General features: G+C 38.7%; 1 protein-coding gene and 1 pseudogene across 1 annotated transcript in view; both read left to right on the top strand.

Annotated features, from left to right (window-relative positions):
• The window catches only part of LOC144333270 (uncharacterized), a 72,901-nt gene that overhangs the window by 15,224 nt on the left and 32,243 nt on the right, over positions 1-25,434 (top strand). The window lies entirely within an intron of this gene.
• LOC106992566 (large ribosomal subunit protein uL14 pseudogene) lies at positions 9,256-24,563 on the top strand (annotated as a pseudogene).

Raw genomic sequence — 25,434 nt, 5'->3', positions numbered from 1 at the left:
TCCCTTATGAAAAATAGCTCGTGTGGCTTGTCATTTTTTTGTTTTGAACTTTTCTTCCTCTGTGGGATTCTTGGACACACCAGGTTGTGTCAGTGATCCTAAACATAGGTTTTGGAGTTTGCTTTTGTCAAGTTTATTTCCTTTATTTGTACATTAGATTCTGTATTTCAGATTTTAAAATAACTCAGGACCGTGAATGCATACTCTCTGTGTGCATGAGGTACATCTGAGGGAGTTTTAATATTTGCTGAGTTTTTTCTTCTTTTGTAGCAAGCAGAAACAAATTTCCTTGTTGCCTACTTGAACTACTATTTCTCATATTTACTGTATCAGTTCATGTACTCACTACTCTAACCATACTTTTTCTTTATTTCTGATTCAGGGAACTTTATTCTGTCTTTCAAACTCAACTATGTATTCCATTTTTATTTGTCATATTTCATCCAGCATTTCCACGAGTTAGAGGAGAAAGTTGTTTGTCTTAGTTTGGCTTGCTGTGTTGCTAGAAACAAAAAGCTCATTGTTATTATTGTTATGTATTAATTTGACCAAAGCACTATTTATTAAAAGACTGCTGCCATTCTTACTATTCTTGTCATTTTTAGGTGATTTTAAGAACAGAATCATATGATTTCTGGAATCAGATCCACAGCTAATCTAAGTTGTAACATTTCCATATTGTTTTTGATGACTGGGTTTCATACTTAGATTACACTCATGGCATACGGATGGAAAGAAATAGCTTTTATAAATTGATACCCATCACACACTATTTTGAATTCCTTTGACCAAAACAATGTCAGAATTTTAGCTATAGAGTTTTTGAATATTTATTTTTCTTCATTCCTTTATGATTCCTATTTTAACTTTATCTGTGTCCCACCTTTTCTTCTCCTGTTATAACCCCCAAAGTGGAAAGAGGTGAAAGGAAGACAGTGAAAGAATCTGTGAGAAACAATAGAAAAAAAAAGTTATAAATTGGCAGAAGGAAAGAAATTTTAAAAGATTTAAGAGAAGAGAAAATACAATGGTGGTATCCCAAAGGAGCATGAATAAAGAAGCTATGGGTCAATGCAAAGGGAAAAGGGCGGGAGGTGCTGGATAGAGAAAGTGAGCGCATTGGGGGTGATGAAGAAATAGCAGAACAGCATCCTTGGTGCCTACTGGGTGCTGGACGTACATAGTCCTAGGTACTTTTCAACCTTACTTCCGATGTAGCCTCAACAAATGCACGGACTGTGAGTAAGTATTCCATTTGGTAAATCAATTAAGTCAGATAAGTGAAATAACTCATCCAAGATCTGAAGAGTCGGTAAAAACCAGAGCCAAAATTCACCCCAAATCTGTGTGCTTTCACCAAAAACTGGGGCAGACTCGGAAAGGTCACTCTGCACCCTCACTGGAGCGGAGGCCAGATGCCCTACCTCTTTCTTCTTTTCTTTGCCAGCTAATTACATCTCTGATTAGTGTGGGACAAAGGAAAATGCACAGAAGAGAAGAAGCCTGACAGGGGTGAGAAGGGAATGGCTGGGAGAAAGGAAGATGATTCATTTATAAGCTCTTTGTCCTCTAGAAACGCAATAGGCCTCCTAGGAAGAAAATCTGTGTCTATGGAGACAAGTTGGGCCTTGAAGAAAGCGTCACCCAGAGGCAAAAGGGAACAGAAGAGGTGCAGCCTTTTCAGACCTCCCTACCTCAGCAAGCCACAAAAGAAGTCATAAAAGCCCTTCAGATTTCTTCCTCTTCATTCGCGGCATTGCATACTGGCCTGTCCGGTATTGCCCTGTCAGACCCTAACTCTTTTGAGAGCAGCATATTAACTAGCCAGGGTTTCTTGAGCCTCTGAGAGGTGCATAGGACTCTGTGTCATGTGTTGTTTAAGACCAGGACAACTGAAATAGGGTGTGGGCAATGCTCACCAAAAAACTGGTATTAGGCAGCAATTAAAAACAAAACAAAACAAAAACAAAAACAAATACCCTTTTCCCATTGATGATACTGAGTATCATGTCTCCACGTTGCTAGTAGCCGTATGAAAGTCATGTCCTGTACATGGTGAGGGAAACTCACCTTGTCATTAAAGTTCAAAAGTCAAAATCCCCTTCCTTTTTAAGAAAAATATTTTAAAACATTCTTGCTACTTTTTTTTTTTATCACCATTTCCATTGTGTGATTTTTTTTTTCCAGAGATGGAAGTAAAGGTCATTTTTAATTCCAAAATTCTAGTTTAGTGTTATCTCGAATCAACTCTTGATAAACCCATCATTTAAAATGGCCTATTCTAATTAGAGACCAGTTTGAGGCTTTTAACTGGCTCTGTCTTAGGTGCATGTAAAGCCTGCTAAATATTTCAGAGGGTGGGTGAACTTCCCTTTACAAATCTTAACTTGTCTATACATTTGAACTCCCCTTCCCTTTCAAAGCTACCTAGGTTAAAAATTAAGCCCCTATGGAGAAGGGCACCTGTATTTGCTCACCCTATTATGCAGCTATCCTGAAATGCATTGCAGCTGTCTAAATTAGCATAATTAAATCCACATCAATTAAAAACCTCAATCACCTCTCTCCCCTTCACATGTAGATGATGACATTTGTCTAAGGTGGGAAGTAACAAAGAAACTTTTTACCCGTTGAAGACCTGGCTGAAAAGGAGGGTAATCGGATTGAACTATTGTCCCAGGTTTACCTTAACGCTAGGAGAAGTGGTCAATGAATGCCGCCCGGCCAAAGTAGGATGTACTTTGCATTTCAATGCCACTTGCACGCAGGGCCGGCCACTGGAGATGTGCATTTTACAACAGGCCTCTCCACTAGTGCTCTTTAGCCTCCAGTAATGAAGATAAACAAAGCACCATTATGACTTTGGTGGTGCTAGTTGTTATTTTTAAACTGGGGATGCCTAGTGACCTCAGGATAGTGACAAGACTACACCGTGTGGTGCTGGCAAAGAAAATTCCAGGAGATGAAAACTGACGTGGGGTCCAGGGGTTAATTTCTGGAACAGACAAATTTGCATACAAATGAAAAATGATGGGATTTCTGTTCTCCTAAATTTTCAATGTCATCAGCATCAAACAGCAGCCGGTGCTCCCTTGCCGTTTGAAGAATATTCATTACTTTAGAAGAAGGGGCACCTTGTTTGGTGTTCAACTCAATGCGGGTCAACGACTTAATTTGTGCAACATCTTGGAGACTGTGAGGTTTCTGTGCATCTTTGTAATTCTTCTAAATATGGCTTGAGTAATATTTATTTTTATAGTCATAGACTTTTCTGAATAAACACTAACGCGTGGTTGACTTCCTTCGAACATTCACCTTTTTCATCCTCAGGAGGTGTTTAACGACATGTTGCTGACTTTTTCTTTAGAGGAGGACAGGTTGGTCTATGTCAAAAGTTACTAGATACAAGAGATATAGAACACCACAATGCTTATGATTTTCCCCAAAGCATATGAAATTTCTTCATCCTGACTTTTAGTTATTGGTGCTTTTTTGATGACACAATTCGTACCTGCTCATTTTTTATAATTTTAGTGTCAAAAGACAAAATTATAACAAATTTGGAGATCAAATTGTCTTTCATTAGTCATTCATTAATCCAGCCTCATTCCATCTAAATATTTAGAAAGGTGCCCCAAGCAGAGGAAGTTGGCTTTATACACAGAAAAGGGGTGAAGAAAGCAGACATAGAACCAGAAATGGGTTGGTCATTTCGAAGTTACTTTCCTTAGTGCTGAAACAGAGGGCATGTTCTTATCATGCTGGCTTAGGTAAATTAGGTTCATTCTGATTGGTTGCTGTGAAGTTGCTGTTTTTTTGCTTGTTTTTTTTTTTGTTTTGTTTTGTTTTTTTTTTTAAACTGGCCCCTTTAAAGTTTCAGTTCGATTGTGTGACACCTAGTATGAGTTTGGTCTGGTCTGCTAGGGCCTAGTGCAGGAGCTCCATTCAAAACAATGGTCTCCCCTAAATGTCATTTAACATTAGAAAAATATAAATATGAAGAAAGAAGAGAATAAAAATCCTTGAGTGCCAGTAACCCGAGATGACTGCCAGGTAACAAGTTTTAGTGTGTATTCTTTCTCATTCCCTTTTCCCATCTGGTATTGATCGTAAGTATCAGCCCATTGAAGGCAGGGAGGTGGTCTGCTGTGCTCTGAGCTAAGGCTGTCCTCAAGGAAATGGTGCTGGTGGCAACTTTTAATGAGTCAGGCCCTCTCTCCCGCTTCTCCATGGTGGCATAGCATAGTTGTCTATGAGACCCTAGAGAGCTTTCTGAAACCCCTCAATGTTCTTTTCTGAAATACAGATCACTCTAGATGCTGCTATAAATTAATGATTGTATCATGCATGAACTTTAGAAAATGTACAAAAGGAGAAACTCCGACTTTCAGGATCTGAAACTTTTAAAAAATCCCTTAAAGAAATAGTATTGAGGCAGCTAAATTGCTATGATGTATAAACCATAAAGGCAATATAATAATGTGTAGAACAGTAAAATGTATTTACTTTAACCTAGAACTTCACATGCATATATAGTGGATCATATATATCTCTGGCCCAATAACTACCTTTGACATATATGTGAAGAATTGATGCCATAAAGTTTTTCATCAATTAAATTATTTTTACTGTTATTATGACTTGCCAAAGGGGGATTTGAAGCTAACGAGCAAAATATTTCAAAGTCCAGATGTCCTGTTGAGACAAGGCATTTTATAGTGATTCCAGTCTGTTTTCACCTAACCTCATGTAGTCAATATCACAAAGATATAATTAGAAAATTGGGTACAATATTTAGCCCTGGTCGCTGTGTGATGGAATTGTTTGACTGCTAAGTAACCGAAGTGTGTTTGCATCCCAGTGTGTTGTGAAGGCAAACTTCAAAGAAAATATTCTATCTCTCAACTCCAGCTCCCGAGTGTCTTGGAAGTATAATACAGCAAGACTTAAAACTCCCCGCTAAGGAAAGGGCAATTTGACACTGAAACTACTGTTGAATTGTTATTGAAACACTGGTTTGCAAAAGAGTTCTTATTAGATAAATATAGTTAAAGCCTTAAAAAGCAGGGGGAAAATACACCCAAGTCATAGGGAAAAAAATGGGGGAGAGAAGTCTTTAAAGTTGGACAGTATGTGTTGACAAAATTTGGAGATTTTAAAACATGTATCTACACATTTATTTTATAAATTGTACATAAGACTGGCTCCTTTTCCAGTGCAAAATCAAATATTTAGATTTGCACAAACCTATGGAAGCCAGATTTTAGACAAAAAGGGATTTTTTTGTCAGACTGTCAGTCTCTGAATTTCATCACAATCTGTTCAGCTGTTTTTGTTGCAGGCAGGCGTAAAACGTACTGGGTAAGTGCGTGTTTGTATTTATTATTAAAATGGGGATGCTAAATCCTGCTTTCGAAGTCTTCACATTCTTTAAGTCTGTACTGGTCATAGAGAAGCAGAATCATGATGTGTGTGTGTGAAAGTCATATATGAAGGTGAGGGAGCAGGTGCAACGGCAAACACCCATGAGCAGTGACTCTTTGCAAAATAAGTTTCTCAGCATTTAAAAAATGACCCTGGCATTTTGCCTCAATAACTTTTCCTGCACCTACAAGTACTGATTCTTGCCTTGAAGAGGGATGGGGAAATGATGTGTTGGTGGCAGATCTGAATATGTTTTATTTAATGTCATGATTCCTTTATCCCATCCTCTGCACTAATCTAAAAATAATAGCTGGGATTGACAGTTTCAACAGCATTTAGTGTACATGTACGATTGTATGCAAAGATCGCCTAAAAGAATATTGACGATAGAACTTGAACCTCCAGTAGGTGAGACATTACAGTAAAAAACAAACACATGTCAAATCATATAGAATTTTGTTTATGAAGCGAGTTCTTCCTTCAGCCAGGGCTTTTTGATACATTGCACTTGATGTGCAGAACCTCACCTATTGGAAATGAGATGAAGCTGTTATTTCCCTTGATATTTCCTGTGGTGACTCACACCTGAAATCCCAGCACTTTGGGAGGCTGATGCAGGTGGGTTCCTTGAGCCCAGGAGTTTGAGACCAGCCTGGGCAATGTGGCAAGACCCCATCTGTACAAAAAAATACGAAAATTAGCCAGTCTGGTGGTGCACACCTGTAGTTCCAGCTACTTGGGAGGCTAAGGTGGGAGGATCATCCGAGCCCAGGTAGTTGAGGCTGCAGTGAGCTGTGATTGAGTCACTATACTCCAGCCTGACAGAGTGAGACCCCATCTCAATTAAAAAAAAAAAAAGATATTACCCTTCATAAATGAAGCACTTTTGCAAAAAGATGATAATACAGTTGTTCCTAATCGGATTTTCTAAGACAGTGTGAACATTTGCCTATTTTCATGTTTTAAAGATCTACAATAGAAATTTTACCTTTAACTGAGGGTAGTAGTCATCTATGGCTTTCATAATAAAATATCATGGACTGGGTGACTTAATCAGCAGAAATTTATTTCCTCACAGTCTGGAGGCTGGAGGTCTAAGCACTCCTGGTTTGAAGACAGCACATTCTCGCTGTGTTGTCACAGGACCTTGTCTCGTGTGAGCAGAGGGAATATCTCTGGTGTGTCTCTTCCTCTTCTTATAAGGACAGTTGTCCCATAGGATTAGGGTCCCACCCAAATGACCTCACTTAATCTTAATTACCCCCATTCAGGGCCTATCTCCAAATACAGAGACATTGGGGGTTAGAGCTTCAATACACGCGTTTTGTAGGGTACAATTCAGTTTATAACACTGACATAGACCCACAGGCTCGCTGGAGCTCTGAGTCTCTGCTTCTGGCCAGCTTTAGATCAACTCGGTGTAAGAGTCATCTCCACATTCTGATCAGAAGTTCTGATTTGAATTTTTTTATGTTTATGATTAATAACATACGGGAAAAAATGAATGCTTGTTGCTCTATAAATGTGGTTTGGTCGACAAATTATTTCTAAACATAGGGTCTCTCAAGAAAAAATAATTAAAGGAATTCTTGGTGGTTAAAAGGGGTTGGGAGTTACTGGAGAGTCTACTACCTGCCTTCAGAGGTGGATGTAACCCGGGAGACACTTGAGATTACATTCAGCTTTCAGAGCTGAGAGTCTATGTCCGAGAGGAAAAAAACAGACTGTTTCTTCTCTGCTGTCATACCACAGCAATCAACACAGAGGACCTCTGTGACCAAATGTGTGTGGGGTTCCCCCTCACCCCTCTACACCAAGCAAGCCATCAGTTCTACAGGGGACATCAGCCAGGTGACCTCTAATTCTATTCAATTCCAGCACTGTCATCCTGGAGATAGCGACAGATCCCACAGCGTGAGGGTGCTCCCGCAAGACTGCGGCCACTTCCAATGCCAACTGCAAGCCCCAGGTTATTTTACCTGTGCTTCAGACCCACTGGCTATAACTTGGGGTTCCTACAACCCCCTCCTTGGGTTCAATTAATTTGCTAGAGTGGCTCACAGAACTCAGGAAACACTTTACTTCATTCACTGGTTTATGAGAAAGGGTATTATAAATAACACAGATGAAGACAGGCGTAAGGTGAAGTATGGGGGTGGGGTGTGCAGCTTCCATGCCCTGTCCAGTGACACCAGCTTCCAGGAACCTGCATGTGTTCAGCTGTCTGGAAGCTTTCTAAACCCTTTAGTTTTGAGTTGTTATGATGGCTTCATTACCTAGGCATGATGAATAAAACGAATGTCCATTGGCCACTGGGAATCAGCAGGCAGCCACAGTAAACGCAATAACATACTTTGGAGATTCTAAGGATTTTGGGAGTTGTATGTCAGGAAATGAGGTTGAAGAAAATATATATGATTTGCAATATCAAACTATGAATTCAGGTTGTACTTACAATTATATCTAAAGAACGAAGAATTATATGGCATAGAGAACCCATTGAAATAGTAGAACAAAGTAGTTCTCCCTCCAAGATTTTAAAGAAGTTACTATTGCTACCAGATTTACAAAGAATAGTAAAATTCCCAAGCCTGGCTGTGTACTCGAAGACTGGTTGTCTGGATGCTCACCAATCCCATTTCCTCTTCCGGGGCACACAGGGAGACACCATTTCCCAGGCTCCTTCGGTCTGGGCCATGTGATTAAGTCTTGGCCCATTGGAAGTGGATGGAAATGATGTACAGCAGTTCTAGGACTGGCTATAAAACCGTGGGATTTTTCATAGTCTTTCTTCTCCTTCAATAGCAACAATGGAGGCCATGTATTGAAATCATATGACACGAAAAGCCTGAGTTTTATAGTTATCACCTGAAAGAAGAATTCAGAAAAGCTCTCTGATTTTGGGGGGAGCAAAAAATTAACTTTATTTTCAATATACTGAAATTTGGGGATTGTTTGTTACAGCAGATAACATTAATTGTCTTTACTAACATAATACTAAGAACAAATTTTAAGAATTTTTGACAGCAACCTAAGTTTTGTCTATTGAAAGATACATACTGTTTAAGAAATACTGTTCAAAAATACAGAATGTCCATTTGCCTAATCATCTTAAGAAGTCGAATGTAGTTGCCATCCTGGGATCACTTTTGTCTCCCACAGCAAGATTCTGGTCAGAATCTTTCTAAATTGACTATTAGTTAATATTTTCTCTAGGGACACTCACAAATCACAACAGAGCTTCAGACTTCATCCTGTTTCCATCTTCAATACTATCCAATGCTGGGAAAATTGATTTAAAGTTCCTGATTAGATGCCACCTATACTTTCCCCTTTCCCCTAAATTATGCCCTGCTGAAAACTCTATATCTTCTGAATTCCATATGTCTAGGAAAATCACTGTGTATCTCAGTTTGTGCCTGATGTACCTACCCTATCAGTTTGCAGTGGCTGCTGAGGGTGCTGTGTTGTGAAAGACTCGGAGGTGGTGACTGAGTTCATTGGAATTCTCTTTGTCTGCCAAGGGCCAGAGAGTGGGGAGTAAAGGCTGGTGTATCACATCGTTGCCCACTGATGGCTACCCCTGCGTTTCAGAATATTAAACACAGCATCTACCTTGGTTAGGGTCCAGTCCTGTTGAAAATGGTAAAACCCATCTAAGGCCATACCCTTGATCCAATAAGTACCGTTCTATTGCGCAGCAGTTGGTTGCTGTTTTTGGAGCTGTGTTCATTTAGATCAGACAAACACTAATTTGTTGGACTCATCTCCAATCACCATTGAAGATTGCATTGTAGAATATCTGCTATATAGAGTTTAGAGTTCACGAACATGCTAACGGATTCTGTGCCTTCTATTACAATGCCAAAGGTGATGGTAGGTGGTTTTAGTAAGTGAGCATTGTCATAGACTGTTGATGGGGCTATACACTGCTATAAATTATCTGTAGTACAATCTAGTTATGTGCACCAAAATGTAAAATATATCTACACTTTGACTCAGTAACGGTACTTTTTGGACTTTATCCTAAAAATACAAGTGGATGTTTACATATAAGGATATCAACTACAGCCTTATTTTTAGTACCAATATTCATCATTAAAGGACTAGTAGAATAAGTTATAATATAGTCATATAATGGAACACTATGCAGTCTTTGAATTAGATATGGCAGACCAATGTGGCATGAAGAGCTATTCTTGATACAATGTAGAATAAAGAATGCAGGTTGTAGAACAGTTTGCACAGTATTAATTTGTCTATGTGCAGCTCATAGAGAAGTGCATATTATTATTCTATCTAGTGTATTTATAAAAGCCTTTTATGATAAAAATATCATAAATAGTAAATGCTGGAAGTACATATTCCATATGTTAAAAACAGGTCACATTTGTAGGATAGAATGGAAGCAAGGAAAGTGGCATGGTTGAGGCAGCTGAACATTACATACTTCTGCATTGTTTAATTTTTTTCAATTACCTTTTTATTAGCAAAAGCAATATAATTATTTTATTTGAGAAGAATAAAAAAATCAGAAGCTAATAATTCCTCCATTTTCTTTAAGATAAAAACCAAATACAAGAATTCAAAACCCTATAGAAGATGCATAGATTCTCCTAATATATATATTGAAGTTTACCTTTACGGGAAAACAATCAATCTAAAGAAATTGGAAGCAATCGCCTGGGTGCGGTGGCTCACGCCTGTAATCCCAGCACTTTGGGAGGCTGAGGTGGCCAGATCATGAGGTCGGGAGTTCAAGACCAGCCTGACCAATATGGTAAAACCCCATCTCTACTAAAAATACAAAAATTAGCTGGGCGTGGTGGTGTGCACCTGTAGTCCCAGCTTCTCAGGAGGCTGAGGGCGGAGACTCGCTTGAACCTGGGAGGTGGAGGTTGCAGTGAGCCGAGATCACGCCACTGCACTCCAGTCTGGGAAACAGAGCGACACTCCATCTCAAAAAAAAAAACAAAACAGAAAATAAATGGAAGCAATCATGGTCTGCATTGGGAAGTCTGGTTTTATATCCAAATTTTTGTGGAAGTTTCCTGTTTCTGGAGAATACTAGATGATGTATCAAATGTCAAGAAAATGCAATAAAAAGTAGAGAACTCAATCAAGAAGGTCAGTGTGTGTAGTGGCTGGCACAGCTATAGATTTTTACCTGCCTGGCTTCTGTTTCCCCTTCTTCTGGTCATAGACTTAATAATGCCAGCTGCTTCCCGTATTTGAGTGGTTCAGCGGGCCCTGCTCTATTCTGGCCAGTGGGTAGCCATGGGACTGAAGTTACATCCATGAATCTCTACTAAGAACTGAACTTTTGTACACAATTACACAGGGCATAGTTAGAGCTTCTTACATCCCCAGAAGTCTAGTTTTGTTTTGTTCTGTTTATTTGCATTTTAACTTTTCCAAGGCCTTGTCATTTGCTTATTCAACAAGTATTTATTTATGCCCAGCACTTGGCAAAATAGTAAAATATCCTTGTCCTAATATTCTACTGAAGACAGCCAATTATAAATACAAACCAGCTAGCATAAAGTCTACAAGACAATCATAAGTGCAAAGGAGAAAAAATAAAGGAGGGCAGGAGATAAGTTCACTGTTGGGTTAGGATTGACATTTTAAGTAGGCATCAATGAAGGCCTCTCTGAAAAGGTGATGTGTGAGAAAAGACCAGAAGTGGGTGTAGGAGTGAGCCATGCAGAGATCTGGGGGAAGCTCTGGAAATGCAGAGGTCTGAGGTGCACCAGGCGTGTGTGAGTGGAACAGAGGGAAGGAGGAAGGGTAGCAGGTGGCAAGGTCAGAGAGGTCTGGGGCTGGGGGCAGATCACGTAGGGCCACATAGGACAGAGTAAAGATATGAGCTTCACCTCTGCAAGAGATGAGAGCCACTGATAGGTTTCAGTGGAAACATGACATTACTTGACCAACATTTAAACATAATCTATCTCCATTATGTTGAAAATAGCCCGAAGAAGGGCTGGGGCAGAAGTGGAGGGACCAGTTAGGAAGCTCCCATATTCATCCAGGTGAGGGATGACAGTGGCTTGGAACAGAGCAGCAGACGTGGAGGTGATGAGTAACAGTGGGATTCTGGAAATGCTGTTGACCTTTGAACAACATGGGTCTGAACTGCGTGGGTTCATTTATATACGGATTTTTTTCAGCCAAACACAGATGGAGGGATGAGAAATGTAATATATATTTCTATACAGAGGACTGACTTTTGGTGTACATGGCTCCACAGGGCCACAGCAGGACTTGAGTGTGCATGGATTTGAGTATATGTGGGGGTCCTGGAACCAGTCCCCTGAGTATACAGAAGGAAGGCTATGTTCCGTTTATCAGCTTTCCTTTGATTCTACCAGAAACTCAGATACTTTCTATTTTTCTTTTTAAAGCTGGACATTTTGGATTTTTATTCTTGCAACCCAAGAACACCAACAGATTCAGAATGTCCATAAATAATGGAAAAACAAGACACTTTTACAAACTCTGTGACCCTTGGTAAATTGCTTAACCTCTCTGCATCTCATTTCTTCATCTGTAAAATAGGAAAGTAACAACAGATTGAACCATATGAAATTGTCATTTTGGCAGGTCAGAAATGATCAAATATGAGCACTTTCATATGGCTCACCTCTAAGCCCTACCGTATTTATTGTTGTGAGGATTAAATAAACTAATACAAGTAAAACGCTTAGAACCATGTCTAGCGCATTGTAAGAGCTAAGTAAGTGTTAGTTGTTACTGCTCTTATTATTATCAGTGCTTTACATTTCCAACATTTTTTCACATTCCTTTTCTAATTCAGTCCATGTGACAGCTTAGTGGGACAGGCAGGGCAGGCAGCATCACCTACATGCTCAAAAGAGCCTTCTGCAGCACTTTAGAAGGTGTCTGTTCACGCATCATGCCATTTGATTCTCAGAACAACCCCATGTTGTATGTTACACGTATTCAAGTCTGCTTTGTGTGTTTAAATAATGAAATAATAAGAACATAAGTAATTCATATATGTTTGATTTATTTCCCCCAATAATAGGAATAAAATCGTTATGTGCTACCCTCACATGGATATTTTAATTGATGAGATGCATGAAAGCGGAGTTCAGAGCTCTTGATCTTTAAGATCCAGTTCAGTGATCATGTCCTGCAGGCTCCAGAGCTCTTCGCTCCCATCTGTTAGTAGAGGGCACTGCTCTGTGAACAGTACATGTGGTGGTCTTGCCTTCCTGTTTGTGTGTCCTACCGCCTCTGCTTGGACTCCCTGTTTTTCTCTGATTTCTGCATGCTCAGAAGTGGCCAATAAATGGTTAAAAAATGAATAAGGAACTAAGTGAAGGAATGAATGAATGATTATTTGGTTTATTTATTAGGAAACCAAGACCCTAATAGTGAAGTGAATTGCTTAATTTCAACACAACTACTAAATGGATTAGTCAAGAGTCATGCCCAGGTGGTGGAAAATCATGTCCAGAATGCCATCCAATGTGGCATGAAACTTCAGACCAAAATGAAGCCGTAGGTGTGCTTAGCCTGGAGTGTGCCTACAGACGAAAACCCACCCCAGATGGCATATCCAATTTAATCAACATCACCTGTGAGCCAAACTGAACAGTAAATGTTAAGACAGGATCACTAATAATGGGGACCTGGAATGTAGCCAGAATTAAAACAATGATCTGCTTAACAATCCCTCTGGGCTGGATGCATGTGGAGAACGGATAAATGCTGGATATCGAAACAGCTGCTCTATGGCAAACTGAAATGGGGCAATCATAGATAGCAAAGGGAGAAGAAACACTTGAAAGTTGTCTTAAATAAAGTAGTGCTTTAAATAATGTGTGACCTAGCTGTGGCCTTTTGAGAAGCAACCACCACACACAAACTACCCTGGCGTGCATCTCTAGAGAATGAGGTGGCTTAGGGTGAACAAAGCCTACGGAAGTAAAAAAGGCAATGACGGCTGGTGCCACCTGTGCTTATACACAGATTGTATTAATCCAAACTAGCACTGGGAATCACCTCAGAACATGAAGGCCAGTGCTCCAAATGAAAATCCCATGGGTCACCACTTCCTGAACTTTCCATCTTACATATGACCATTTTCTGCAAATGCCTTGTAGCCATTGTGTGAAATCCCATGTCTTTCATATACTGTCTATTATCTAATTGTTTTGAAATTATAATTACATGGTGTCTTCTCATCAGGATCACAAATTGCCTTAAAACATAAACCAAAGTTGATGTTCAAAATAAGTAATCACCAGCATGGCACAGGCCAAGACCAACCAGAATGCTAGTTTGTAACACCATCCTGGCTGGTCCAACCATTGCCCCCCTTCTTTTGGGTTGATGACTTTAAACTAGGAAGTATACTAGGACTGTAAACAAAGGACTTCCTGATTGATTGATTCCCGTGTTCATTTTTATACTTGTCTGTCATTGGGGAAAATCCCATATCAGTGTGTAATTTATCATCCATACAACTGTATTAAAATAAGCATGCTAATTACAGACCTAGGAGTAGGGACTGAAAAATAAGCAGGCAAACGAGTAAAGAATCAGTTGTTCAAAATAAAATTTTCATATATTTAATAGTCATTTTGAAATACATACTCTGTTACTGTGCTTATTCTTGGGAATACAGATAAAAAGAATGTATTGACTTACGGAAGATATAGATGAGTAGAAATACACATTTCACCACTGCTACCATCAACTATAATGTGTCCAAATGTTTTAAGAATAAGTTGTTATAATCTTTTTTATTGATACATAATATTTGGACACATTTATGGGGTACATGTGATATTTTGTTACATGTACAGAATATGTAATGATCAAGTCAGGGTATCTGGAATATCCACCACCTCAGGGACTTATCATTTCTATTTGTTGGGGATATTTCATGTCCTCTCTTCTAGCTATTCTGAAATATACAATACATTGTGGTTAACTATAATCATCCCCTATTCTAATTTGAAACATAATAATATGGAGCTTATTTCTTCAATGGAACTGTATATTTGGACCCATTAACCAACTTTTTTCATCTCTCCCCCATTGTGATTATTTTAACAGCTGCAAGATCACTATAGAGTCGGTAAGCATAGTTGAATTTCATGTATATAAACATTGGATCGTCTCCTCCAAACTTCCCCGTGCAGGAATTCCTTCCACAGCTTCCCTGAGAGGAGGTTAGCAGATCTGGCTATTCACAATACTTGGGAGAGGGGCTGCTGCCTTGTGAAGGAAGCTACATGTTTTTAATAAAAAGAATGTTCATATTTTTAAAAAGCAGTTTGCAATATATTCTATAATTGTGGATTTTCCCTACATGCCCTTCTCTAAACCATATACTATGAATTTAGGTAAACTGCCTCTTCAGATCCAAGAGATTTTTAACATCTAACCAAAATGTCTTCTGATTTTGATCCTTAAATAGGAGTTATCAAGTGTAAGTTTCACTAAATCTCAATAGCCATAGGATTACATCTGATGAAAGGGCATTTATTTGTTTATTTGTTCAGAGATGGAACCTCACTCTGTCACCCAGGCTGGAGTGCAGTGGCGCGATCTCGGCTCACTGCAACCTCCGCCTTCTGGGTTCAAGCGATTCTCCTACCTCAGCCTTGTGAGTAGCTGAGACCACAGGCGTGTGACACTACGCCCGGCTGATTTTTTGTATTTTTAGTAGAGATGGGGTTTCACCGTGTTAGCCAGGATGGTCTCGATCTCCTGAACTCATGATCCTCCCGCCTCGGCCTCCTAAAGTGCTGGGATTACAGGCGTGAGCCACTGCGTCCCGCCACGAAAGGGTATTTATATAGCAGAAAAACTTCAGGGAAGCAAAGGAAATTTTCATCCATTTCCCCTTGTCCTCATTTATTTCGGTCTTTTGAACCCAGTTGGTAAGTTGTTCACTAACCAGTTCATTTAGCTTATTACAACAAACTTTTTGCATTTTTTAACGATTTTGACTTGGGTAAACATTTTTTGGGTATCTACAGAAATCTGTCTTGGAATAGATTCAGGTCTACTATCCCAACTCTCAAAGAATGGTAGAAATGTAAGCAAATAAGAGCAACACAGTGTTGTAAACACTTGCCAGAAGGCATGAGCAGGAATCGATGGGCACCACCAAGAAGGGTGTGGCCAGTTCTCTTTTTCCATGTGCACTGGCCTTGGCCAAGATAATCATGTTCTGATGAGAGGAGAAAATAATTTCTTTTTAACCTCTGAGGCAGGCATCTCTGGGACATAGCCTGTATGTAGATCCTTGTAGGCAGATCTTTTAATTAGGATGTTTTTCTCTGTAGATTTCCCATGGATATTTTAGGATTCATAGTGATAGTTTGAGTATGTTCCTGAAGAACAATCTCTACTAGATTTCCAGCAATTCCTAAGGTCTCAATGGGTAAACTGTTGAAAGTCACCTTAATTACCATAACATAGCGTTTATATCTTTGGGACTATTTCTGATACATCTGTATCTATAAATCTTTATCTGTGGAGAGGCACTTCATCCTTTGAAGAAAATACAGGTGACAAGATGAGAGTGATCACAAATACTTTCTACCACCACCACCACCACCACCGCCGCCGCCACCACGACCACCACCACCACCACCACCACCACATTCCAGGTTATTTGTTTTGAGCCTGGTCTCTGAGATACCTTCTAGGTGACCAAAATAAATTCTCTTGTCTCTCTGACATTGTTTGGTGTTGCTACCAATTAAACTCCAACTGTAAAGCAGCTTTGTAAGAACACTGCAGTGCCACATTACAGAGAACAGATGTCAAAATAAAGGTTCACTAATTTGAAGCAACTTACATAAATAGAACCTTCAGGTATGTCTGTGACCACAAGAGAAGAAGAAGCAATTGTATTTGTGCAGTTGAGTGGTACCAAGGACAGGCTCTTTCCTTGATATGCCAACAGAGAGAATTTTGTTAGCAGTATTCTGTGAACAAAACACTTAAGAGAATGTATGTATACAATAGTTTTGAAAAAAAGGGTTACTGACACAGATGCCAATTTGGTGGGGCATATGGAACATTTACACTTGCCTTTTTCTTTCTTTCTTGCTACAGCTGGTGCTGATTTAGTATGTGAAATTTTACTAGCAGGAGTGCTAATCAAGACAGAGATTCTGTAAGGATTTAGTCATTTATGTAGGGGAAACAACGGGTATCATTAAAAAGTAGAAGATCATCTTATGGAAAAACATTATCATTATCAACCTCATTTTTAAACCAAACAGACACAATGGTACTGTAAGTATCACTTTAGCAGTCGAAAAAGTCAGAATGTTTTCCTTACAATGTTCTAAGAGGATTGCACTCACAGTTTTAAGTTTTGGTAGAGGCACGTTAAAGTTTGGTGTGTCAGAGTAATGCAAAAGGGTGAGCAATTTAACAGTTAGTTGTTTAACTTTTCTGTACAGTGCTTCGGAAAAACTGTTTGTTGGAAACATCAGTTTTTTTTAAGGAACAAAATTTAGTTATGATAATATAGAAGGTGAATGTGTTTTTCTGAATCATTTGGGGGAAGTTGTGGGAAGGGGAAAAACGTGGAGGGTTTGATTTGATTTTTTTTCCTTCTGTATTTGAATACAAAAGTTTTGCAACATGAGGCCTGATTTTATCCAATAATCCCACTGACCATACAGGAGTTCAGAGAAAAATTAAAAAAAATCTTTTCTAAGTAGCAACAAAACCATTGTCGGTACATTAAATATGTTGTACAGGTGGCTTGGTAGAGTTGCAGACCTGAACGGCAGCTACAAGACATCTGCTGCCTGGGGAAACTTGCAATGTGGCGAAGTGGTGTTTGTAGCTCCCTATGGAAAGGTGCCAGCTGCCCAGGCCTTCGCTTCTGCAGATGAGCGGAGAGTCTTGTGGGGGCTTCAGCTGAAGCTGCGCGTCGTCCCATCCTCCTCTGTCTGAGAATTTAAAGGACAACGAGGACCTGCTGTGAAAAACCAGTGAGATGGTGTTGGGCGAGTTGTATATCAACTTTCGAATATTCCCCAAGGGCTTTGTCCATCAGTATGAAAATGAGCACACGCCTGCAACGAAACCATTTTAATTCTATTTTTAGGTTGAATTTCTAGGACCTACTGCAAATTTTTTATTATTATCGTGATTCATGTCTTAAAAGTCCTCAGAAGAGATATTTGAAGAAAAGTAAAGTTTGCTAAAATGGAAGCAATAAAATATTTTATTATAAAATAATTAATGGTTATAAATGTCTTAGATGTTTGGTTTGTTTTCCATTTTGACATAAATATGGCACTCTTAAAAAAAGAATACACATTATAACTTATAAATAACTATTAGTGACTTACTAACTGGCCAATTAAAATTCATTTATGGAGTCCCACCACAAGCCAAGCACTATGGTAAAAGCATGAGGGACAAAGACTGTGTAACACAACCCACATAATCTAGAATATTTAAAAATTAATTAGCAAATATCTTATTTTATTTACTCAGGTTTTAATGACATTTTTTATTATAAATAAGCTTGACCATTTGAGCTATCTCATTGAAACTGGAAAAGTTGAAGACCTATCCTTAAATACACGAAGATAAAAGGGTGAGTAGGTTTGTACTGTGTCAAAATTTAAAACAACAAATACTAACTTCTTTCTCTTTCCATGAAAAATTTCTTCCATCCATAATATTGCCTAAGAAATAAAGTTTTAAGAAAGAAAAGGACAGGGCCACCAGTTAACGGGATATGTGATTACTTAAACACACTAGACAAAAGAGAATAATGAATTTTTTTAAGGTAAAAAATTAGATTAAAAAAGTATTTTTAGCCTTATGTTTACACACACACACACACACACACACACACTTTAAATTGTAGTGACTTCTGAGCACTAATAAATTCCCTTTAAAAATTAGGTTAGGTTATGTTCAAGGAAATGTTCGTTTCTGAAATTGTAACTGATGAATATCGTTTGAGAATTTCCTCAGTGAGGCAATCATTTAAATGGAAAACATTCGTGATAGGTCCTGGAGGAAAACCCATTCTTCCCACTAAAACTACCTGAGATTGGCTGTTAATCATTTATTTTGCTGTCCATACTTATGAGTAATAAGGAAAAATAAAATGTCATGTTTGAAAAAGGAACAGGTATTCGTTTTCTTTAAAATACATTGGCTTAGTCAGCTGAAGAATAAATTAGAATGGTCCACAAACTGTTAACAGTGACAGCAAGCATATGGCAAATTTGAACTGTCTGCAGGTCAACTTTTATTTTTGCTTTCCAAATGTCTGTCAGTCATTGTTAGGATCTAAATACACGTATTAATGGGTGAAATTCAGCAATATGAAATCGTTTAGCAAATTCTCGGAGCAAGTGATTTTTTTTTTATCTTTGTCTCTCATATGCACCTTCCTTGATCGCAGTCTTACAAAATTTTACTCAGAAAGAACAAACCCTTTGAAAGGTATTGTTGCCTTTTCTTTGTTCAGTTAGGAAAAAGACAAACAGTATTGTCATATGGCATGTGTGTGTGAGTGAGTGAATGTGATATGTGCACATTGATTTCTCCAAGAACCAGTAAGGTGCCCAGGTTGGTGCCTTTGCCATCATTATGACTGTCCCTGTCACTGTAATTGTACCTTTCACTGTGGCAATGGAGAGCCATCTTTTAATTTCTCTCTTTCTATCAGAGCACCCTTGCTTTCTAAAGTCAGTCACGTTTATGGCCGTGGAGACCAACGACAGTTTGACCATAGTGGAGTATTCTGCCACAGGTAGTGATAAGAGGACAAGCAAGTGCAGCTGGGATGAAAATTGAAGTGGAACTCCTGGGACAGATTGGAAGCAGGTTAGAGAAAAAGACGTGAGAGAAAGAAAACGAGGAACAGAAAAGAAGACTTGGAATAGAAAAGTCTTGAAAAGGCAAACCAGCAAATATCCAAAAGGATGAAGGCGCTGACCTCAACAAGTTTTCTTGCATGAGTATGAGAAAATGGATGGACTGCAAGGGGTGGGAGCCACCTCGATTTTGAAACACTTCCTTCAGAGCAAGTCCTGTGCTGCCTCTGAAAAGATTATGGAGTCAAGTGTGGGAAGCAAGAAATGCTATTCATTTCTCCAGGGCCAGAAGAATTCTGATCATATTTTTAAAATTGCTTGTCAAAATAACAGGGATGCATTGCTTTTTAAGATACCAGAGTTTTCAAGAAGCTAAGTGGTGGAATGTTCTTTGTAGGTGGGGGCTAATGGTAGGAGATTCTGTAAGAGAACTGAGCTCCCTACTAGCAATGGGGATGACTGGATCCTTGAAGAGCAGAAGTCAGGTGGTAGCACTTAAGTGTCAGAAGCAAAGTACAAAATTACCACACCGGGTAACAAGGTCATAATGGCAGCCAGAGGAGACCGCAGCCCCTGCGGCAGCAGTTGCCCTGAGATATGTCAATCTTCTTTGCTTGGCAGGTGTAATTTGAGTACAATAATCTTAGAAGCAGGGCTGCTGCTACACAATGTGGAATATGTTGCTTCTCAGGCCCACTGTGACTATAAAAGAGCGATCACAGTAACTAGGTCTGAGAAGGCCATGAAAACAGAGCCTAGAGATGAGAACCTGGGTCTATGCACTAGGCAAGCAGCACAAACCAGGAAAAGTGTTAACCAAAAGAGAGACTCTACCATGGGTGGTGCTATGGTTTGGGTATTTATCCCCTCCAAATATCATTTGATCCCCAGTGTTGGAGATGCTGGAGATGGGGTCTAGTGGGAGGTGTCTGTGTCATGGGGGTGGATCCCTTATGAATAGCTTAGTGTCATCCTCATGGTAATGAGTGAGTTCTGGCTCCCTTTGTTCCCGTGACAACTGATTGCTAAAAAGAGCCCGGCACCTGCCTCCCCTCTCTCTTGTCATGTGGTGTCTGCTCCCCTTGCTTTCTACCATGAGTGCAAGCAGCCTGAGGCCCTCAGCAGAAGCAGATTCTTGTGTCATGCTTCCTGTGCAGCCTGCAGAACCATGAGCCAAATAAACCTCTATTCCTCAATAGCAATGCAATTCCTTCATAGCAATGCAAAGTGGACTCAGATGGGTGATTTTAAGGAGAGAGGATGAATGTCAGCTATTGCCTTGAAGTCAACTGCTGCAGTGGGGGCTGTAGTCTGTCTCCAGTAACCTTCCTCTTACAAAGTTTTCCTGAAAATTCCGACCAACCAGAATCCTGAAAAAGCTATGCCTAAATGGAAACATTTAGTTATCCATAGAAATGATATTTCCCAGTATAAAGGATTTTATGATTTCTCCTTTCTACTGCCTAAGGTTTTTTTTTTTTTTTTTTTTTTTTTTGAGGCGGAGTCTCACTCTGTCACCCAGGCTGGAGTGCAGTGGCGCAATCTCGGCTCACTGCAAGCTCCGCCTCCCGGGTTCACACCATTCTCCTGCCTCAGCCTCCCAAGTAGCTGGGACTACAGGCGACACACCTGGCTAATTTTTTGTATTTTGTTTTTTTAGTAGAGATGGAGTTTCACTGTGTTAGCCAGGATGGTCTCGATCTCCTGACCTCGTGATCCGCCCACTTCGGCCTCCCAAAGTGCTGGGATTACAAGCGTGAGCCACTGTGCCTGGCCTGCCTAAGGTTTTTAATAGACCTCTGACTAGTTAGCCTAAACCTGTGTGTCTGTAGGTCTTAGACATGATGATGTTTACAACCTTGATAGCTGCTTCATGGTAGCCAAAGTTGCTGGAGTAGGTCATGAATGCTGCCAGCTGGCTTCTCCTACAAATTCATGCCATCCGACCTCAGCTATGGACCCTCCTTGTGGGGAGTCTTTTTGTCTCTGTTTTTTTTTTTTTTCCCCTACTGTATTTCCCACAGCTGCTATTCCAAAACCTTTCCATTGTCTTCAAGTTCAGAAAACTATTCCTATACATTTTGTATCAGCAGAGGGCCTCAAAACATACTTCTCAGTGATTGAAGCTATCCAGTCCAAATGCTAGCTTTTTAATCCTCACTTGGCTTTTGGGATGCTGTTCTCCTGTGGGTGTCATTCTACCTTTCCATTGCTTGCTCCTATTTCTCTTCCCACCTCTCAATTAGGGGTTTTCCTACAGTTCTCTTTGGTCATCATAACCATCCTCCTAATAATATGCCAGGCACAAATTACATTAGTGTCATTGCATCCATTCTATCAGCAATTCTGTCAATTATATGTTGGCAGGTTTCTCTTTAAATCTGTGTTTGGCACTGCCCAGATTAGCATCTAATTTTCTCCCTTCTAGATAGTAGTCTCTCTTCTTTATGTCAATCAGAATAATCTTTCTAAAACATAGACTTGATTAATTTTCCCGAGTCAGATTTTGTTTTCACTTTTTATTATAAATAAAATGCATACTATTTTATTGTGAATATAATACTTTCTTTTGTGAAATACAGCATATTAGAAGAATATATATATGATATGTAAGTAGCATCTAAAAATAATGAAATTCAGCTTAACAAATAATTCAGCTTAACAAATAAAATACTACTTTTACTTTTGAAAGCCTTTGTTTTGTGAGTTCCTGCCCAATTGCACCCCCTTCCTCTATCCCATTACATCCTCTCTCCTTTACCTAAAGTAATCAGCATCTGGAGTTATGTTTATTTCTTTGTTTCTCTTAAAGTTTACCATATTTGTATATATATTAATCTATGTAGAGATTATATGCATATGTTTAAATAAAAATGTTACAGTGTTGTTTCATTTTGCCTGTTTTTGAACTTTGTATAAAATAAATTATAATGTATTATTCTACAACTTGCTAATTTCACTCGTATGTCTTTGAGAACTTATTTATGTTGGTGCATATGTCCGTAATTTTTGTATTTTCACTCTTGCATATTATTCCATTTCAAGAATGCATCCCAATTAATTTTTTCATTCTTCTTTTATTGGGTATTTGGATTGATTTATTATCACAAAAATGTTACTATAAATGTTCTTGCATAGGTTTCCTCCATGTTCATGTATTCAAGTGTTTTTCTAAGATGTATACCTAGAAGTGGTATTGGGTATGCATAAATTCACTATTTCCAAATAATTCCAACTTGTTTTCCAAAGTGATTTTACCAATTTACTCTATACAAGCAGTGTATGGGAGTTTCCCTTGGTCCATATGTTAGTTTGGTGCAAACGTTAATTGTGGTTTTTGACATTAAAAGTAGTGGTTAAAAACTACAATTACTTTTGCACCAACCTACCAACCTTACAAATACCTGGCATTTTTAGACTTTAATTTTTGCGGTCTATTTAGATGTGACATGGTATTTCATGGTAGAATTAATACACATTTCCTTCATCACAATTGACATTGAGAATTTCTCATGTTTACTCTCCATCTCCTGTGAAAAACTATTCATTGTATCTTTTTTCATTTTTAGTGAGAAAAATGTTTGAATTTTTTTTTCCTGGCTAATTTTTGCATTTTTTGTAGAGACAGGTTTTCCCCATGTTGGCCTGGCTAGTCTTGAACTCCTGAGCTCAAGCGATCTGCCTGCCTTTACTTCCCCAAATGCTAGGATTACAGGCATGAGTCACTGCACCCGGCAGGTTGTTTGACTTTTAAATTTTTAATTCACGGGATTTAAAAACTGATTTCAGATAGTAATCCCTCACCAGTATTTTCTGTTTTGGTTTGTGCTTTCTGTTTACTTTAAAATTATTTATTACCCTGAAGTGATAAATACATTTTCTTATGTTCCCTTTTAAAGTTAAAGTCTTTCTTTTCTTATTTAAGTTATTGATCCATCTAGAATTAATTATAGGGTGGAAGATACTACTACATTTTTTTCCATATATATAATCAATTGTACCAGCATAGTTTATTGATAAATTTGTCCCATTGGCACTGATTTGAAATGCTTATTCTTTCATTTATCAGATTTCTGTCTAGGTGCATAGATCTGATTCTGGGATCTCTGTCCTGTTCCACTGGTCTAGGGTTTATCTCCATACTGCTGGCTTTTATGTTTACTATATGGCTTTCTTTACTGTTGTTCTTTATTTTTTCATATGGTTTCAAGTTACTTTCTAGTGTCCTTTCATTTCAGCTTAGAGAATTTCCTTTAGCATTTCTTGTAGGGCAAGTCTAGTGACAAATTCCCTCAGGTTTTTAAAATCTGATATCTTGATTTTCCCTTCATTTTTAAAGTATGGATTTGCCAGATATTAAATTCTTGGTTGACAGATTTTTTTTTTCTTTCGGCACTTTAAATATGTAACCATTTCATCCCATTCCTTCTGGCCTCCCTGACTTTTGAAGAGAAATCAGCTTATGGTCTTATGAAGGATTCCTTGTATGGGATGAGTTGCTTCTCTTGTGCTGTTCCAAAATTCTGCCTTCATCTTTTGAAAAATTAGTTATCATATGCCTTGGTGTGAATCTCTTTGCGTTTATCTTCCACAGGCATAGAGTTCATTGAGCTTCTTGGATGTGTAGGTTCATATCTTTCATTAAATTTGGAATATATCCCTTTTTTCTTCTTTCCGGCGTTCAAGATATCAAAGTGAGGACGTGCTGGGTCCTCTGATGCAAAATTCCAGATTTCTCTGTGTCTTCCGGTAGCAGCTGTGATCAATTGTGCTGACAACACAGGAGCCAAAAACCCGTATATCATCTCCGTGAAAGGGTATCAAAGGACTGCTGCTGGTGTGGGTGACATGGTGATGGTCACAGTCAAGAAAAGCAAACCAGAGCTCAGAAAAAAGGTACATCCAGCAGTGGTCATTTGACAATGAAAGTCATATCATAGAAAAGATGGCATGTTTCTTTATTTCGAAGATAATACAGGGGTCATAGTGAGCAATAAAGGCAAGATGAAAGGTTCTGCCATAACAGGACCAGTAGCAAAGGAGTGTGTAGACTTGTGGCCCCGGATTGCATCCAATGCTTGCAGCATTGCATGATTCTCCAGTATATTTGTAAAAAATAAAAAAAAAACTTTAAACCCATTAAAAAGTATTTGTTTGCAAAAAAAAAAAAAAAAATTGGAATATATTCAGCCACACTTTCTTCAAGAATTCTCTCTGTCCCTTTCTCTCTTCCCCTCCCCTCTGGGATTACCATTTTGTGTAGTTAGTATCTTGTTGGTGCCCCATAGTTTGTTAGGCTATGCTCATTTTTCCTCATTCTTTCAGGTTCTCTTCTCTTTTGTTCATCTCAGTTGACTTATATTTAAGTTAATCAGTTCTTCTGTTTGCTCAAATCTGTTGCTGAAAACCTCTAGTGAATTTTTCAACTCCAGAACCTCTATGTGATTTCCTTTTACAATTTTTATGTCTTTATTGACACATTCTCTCTCTCTCTCTATTTTTTTTGAGATGAGGCCTCACTATGTTGTCCAGGTTGGAATGCAGTGGCTATTCACAGGCACGATTATAGTGCACTGCAGCCTCAAACTCCTAGTCTCAAGCAGTCCTCCTGCCTCAGTCTCCCAAGTATCTGGGACTACAGCTGTGTGTCATGCTATTCTCTATTTGTTGAGACAGCATTTATCTCATTTCCTTAAGTTATTTTTTATGCTTTCTTTACTTCTTTAAGCTTATGTAATAGTTTATTTAAAGCCTTCTTCCAATAGGTCTAATGGCTGGGTATCTCCATGAACAGTTTCTATTAATTTTTTAATATTAATATTAATTTTGAATATTAAAATATGGCAAGTCTGAAAATCAGATTCTTTCCTCTTCCTTGAGGTTTATTTTTCCTGCTTGGTATGGGTTGTGGTTGTTTACTTGTTCAGTAAATTTTCTAAACTAGTTTTAAGTCTCTCTGAGTGTGTTTTTTTTTTTTTTCTTTATCATATGTAGCCATTGAAGTTTACGTTCTACTAGCTTAGTGGCCAGCTTGTGTTTTCACAGAGGTACCTTAGACACTTGGCACTGAAAAAAAAAAAAAAAGAAGGAGGAGGAGGAGGTAAAAAAGGAGAGGAGGAGAGGGAGAAGAAAAATAAAAATATAAAATTATCTCAGT

The sequence above is a fragment of the Macaca mulatta genome, chromosome 12 (assembly GCF_049350105.2).
Source record: "Macaca mulatta isolate MMU2019108-1 chromosome 12, T2T-MMU8v2.0, whole genome shotgun sequence".
Lineage (NCBI taxonomy): Eukaryota > Metazoa > Chordata > Mammalia > Primates > Cercopithecidae > Macaca > Macaca mulatta.
Note: the sequence above shows the minus strand (reverse complement) of the source record. Positions and strands in the feature narration are given on the sequence as shown.